This window comes from Corvus kubaryi, unplaced genomic scaffold (assembly GCF_017639235.1).
Source record: "Corvus kubaryi isolate FWS band 111438036 unplaced genomic scaffold, C.kubaryi_AGA036_p1.0 37394, whole genome shotgun sequence".
Classification (NCBI taxonomy): domain Eukaryota; kingdom Metazoa; phylum Chordata; class Aves; order Passeriformes; family Corvidae; genus Corvus; species Corvus kubaryi.
Window position 1 is genome coordinate 11,830,778 of NW_024581133.1, and position 3,602 is coordinate 11,834,379.

Sequence of the window (3,602 nt, forward strand, 5' to 3'; positions counted from 1 at the left end):
ATCCCTCATCCCCCGGACCGCGCATCCCCCGGACCGCGCATCCCCCGGACCGAGCATCCCCCAAATCCCTCCTCCCCTGAACCGCGCATCTCCCGGGACCCCTCCCTGAGTCGCTTTCCAGCTTCCCGGACCTCCACAGGTGGCTGGAATGGCTTGGAAAACCTCGGGAATGGCGCTGGGGAGATTTGGGATTAAGGAGCCGAACGGGGGGAGCTCGGTGGGAGGGGGCGCGGGGGGTGCGGAGCCCCCAAATCCATCCGGGAGCATTCCCGGCACGGCTCTCCCGGATTCCTGTGGAGCAGGGAAGGTTGGGAAAAGGAAACCTGGGAAAAGCCTGGGTGGGGTCACCAACCTTTGGGATCGCTGGGGGTTGGGAACAGGGATAAGGAGCCAGTGGAATCTGGAAAGGGAAGATGCCTGTTCCAGTGCTCTTCCCATCCCGCGATCCCTCGGAGCTGATCCCGCTCTCCCATCCCACAGCCGAGGTTGTGCCCCTGGAGCCATCCAGAGGCTCCGGATCCTGCTGGATTTGGTGACGTGGAGCAAAGGGGGCGATTCCAGACCCTGGAGCTGTGGGATTTGGGAGCAGAGAGCTCCAAGCCTGGGCCAATTCCAGACTGGGAATCCATGGGATTTGGGAGTAGAGAGCTCCAAGCCTGTCCTATCCCGAGGGTGTGGCATAGCCACGGCTCTGGGGGTCACCAGACATTCCAGGGAAGCAGCCTTGGGAAAGGTCATGGAGCAGGGAAGGGTCTGGAATGGCCTCACTGGGATCTGGGAATGATGATCCCGGGAAGCCCTGGGATGTGACAGGGATTGGGACAGGCCAGGATATTGGGAATAAGACTGGCTTGGGGCACTCGGAGTGGGAGCCAACGGGACTGGAGCTGATCCATCTCCAGATCCTGGAATGGGATGTGGGAATGTCCAGATAACCCCATGCTGGTGGCTCCCAGGGAAATCAGGGAGAATCCGTCTTTTCCCCATCTTTTTCCTTAAGGAAAAACTTGTGGGATGTGACCAGCGCTGCCTTGGGGGTTGGGTATTCCCAGAATTCCCAATCTGTGCCAGCATCCTGGGAAAAGTGTGTTCCCAGCAATTCCGGAGAGGGATGGATGAGCAGGCCGGGATTGGGGTTATAAAAAACTGCAATTGGGATGAAATATTCCCAAATTCTCAGATATCCAGGGGTGTGGTTGGAAGCCAGGCTGGGAATTTGTAGCTCTCATTCCCAGGGTCTTTTTTGGAGCAGGAACGGACTTATCCAGGAAAAAGGCCCCAGGGAAAGCCCCTGCAGCAGGATGGGAATTCCCGGTTGATTTTCAGGGAAATCAAATGGAAAAGTTTTCCATCCTCTGTCCCAAAATTCCCTTGGTTAGATCCAAGGTCTCCCTCTGGATCTGATCTCCTGCAACCTGGATTGATGAAATCCAAAGAAATTCCAAGTGCAGATTCCTGACCTGGCACAGCATCGATTCCAGGGCTTTTCCAGGCAAAACTGGGACACGGATCCCAGTGCCCCGACATTCCCAGGATGTGGAGAGGGCAAAGGGAAGCGGCACAAGGAGCTGGGGGAGAGGAGAGGCTTTTCCGGGAAGTGTTTGCCTCTCGGGAGTTTCTCAGCAAAAGCTGCTCCAAAGCTGTTGGAATGGTGGGATTTGGGGATGGGAATTGTTCCCACAGCCAGGCAGGAAAAGGGGGAGCCCCAGGGAATTCCGGGATCCGCATCCTGCCCCAGCTCCTGGCCTTATCCGGGACAGGCATTTGGGATTCTCCTCCCACGCTGGGGCCGCTTCCCAGGCAGAGCTGCAAATCATGGATAGGCTTTTCCAAACGTTGTAAATATTCCTGAGCAATTCATCCTTGGAGGAAAATCCAGCTGAAAATCGGGAGCAGGGAACGAAAGCCAGGCAAAAGCATCCCGAGGCATCGGAGAGGGAGCACAGAAAGCTTTTCCCGGGATGTGGGGGCTGGGAAAAGCCTTGGAGGGGGGCTGGAATATCTGCTGGATCCATCCCTGTCCCAATCCACCCCCTCCCTTCCCACGGGAAGGAGCAGCCGGAGCCGCGGCTCGGCCCAGATCCCGCTCCTGGGGGAGTTTGGGAGCAGGGAATTAAAAATAGGATGGAGCTGGATCCATGGGAATGCTGGGAGAGCCCACGCCTCACCCAGAATTCTGGGATGGATCCTGGGATCTGCTCCCAAATTCTGGGATGGATCCTGGGATCTGCTCCCCCAAAATGCTGCAGTGAGCTCTGGGAGCTGCCCGAATTCCCTGGAATCATGGCATGGATACCATGGCATGGCCACTCCAGCTTTTTTTCCCAGGGAAGATCTGTAGGAATCTGGGATAATTCATCCCTGCTGTGGAGTCCAGTTTGGTCTCTGTGCTTTGGGAAGGGAAACCATCCCAAATTTTGAGAATTCCTCCATGGAATTATCCCGGATAACTCTGCCGTGCCCCGGGAAGCAGCAGGAGCGGGAAGCTGATGGAAGCAGGATTTCAGGGAGAAGGGATGAGTCAGGATGGGGAACGGAAAGAGGGGAAAGAGATTCCTTTTGCCATGAAAATGGTACCGGGATTGTTGGGAATGTCCAAGTGGGAATGTCCAATGGGAATATCCAAGTGGGAATGTCTAAGTGGGAATTCTGCGGTCAGAGAGGGACCGGAGAATTCAACCTTGGGTTGGGGCAGGAGCCGTTGGTTCTCCCAACTTCCATTCCAAAGGCTGCTCCTAAATTCCAGAATAAATCAGTGGGATCTGGGGCTGCGGGAATTTTGGGAAGGGGGCTTTGAAATGAGTGGAATTTTTCCCGAAAAACGCTGTTGAAAGGAGGATTCCATGTGGGAATGATCCCACGGCTCCTCTGGCTTTAACTGGCAAAATCATGGAGCCGAAGGAACGGGAATGGCTCATCCTGGGAGCAGCAAGGAAACGGAGCCAACCCCAAATTCCAGAGAGGAAATTCCGACTATTCCCTGTTGGGATCAAACCAGTGCTGCCCCAAGGAAGTTCTCCACGGCTGGGAGGTCGGAACGCCGGGATATTCCTGGTGGGAAGTCCCGGTGTCCTCTGCCGCCTTGGAAGGGCAGATTTAGTGGCTGCAGCAAATGCTGATCCATGGAAAAGCTGATACCGGATCAATCCGTGGGAAGCTTGATGGAATCACGGTGGTAGCAGGGAATTGGGAATTGGAGAACATGGATTGATTTCCTGGGAATGCAGGGGGAAAGCTTCTCCGGGGGGATGCTAAAAATGGATTTGATGGAGCAGCCTGGCCTTGAGAATTCCAGATATCCAAAGGGGCTCCAGGAGAGCTGGAGAGGGATGTGGGATAAGGGATGGAGGGATGGGAGCCAGGGAATGGCTTCCCACTGGGAAAGGGGAGATTTAGATGGATCTTGGGAAGGAATTCCTGGCTGGGCTGGAATTCCCAGAGAAGCTGTGGCTGCCCCTGGATCCCTGGCAGTGTCCAAGGCCAGGCTGGAGCAACCTGGGATAGTGATGGACAGAATCCATGGAAAGTGGGAAGTGGGAATTTCCTGCCTCATTATCCCTTCCCTTCCCTTCCCTTCCCTTCCCTTCCCTTCCCTTCCCTTC

At 55.6% G+C, this 3,602-nt stretch overlaps 1 protein-coding gene across 3 annotated transcripts in view; it reads left to right on the plus strand.

Moving 5' to 3' along the window:
* The window catches only part of CORO2B (coronin 2B), a 29,171-nt gene that overhangs the window by 526 nt on the left and 25,043 nt on the right, over positions 1-3,602 (plus strand). The window lies entirely within an intron of this gene.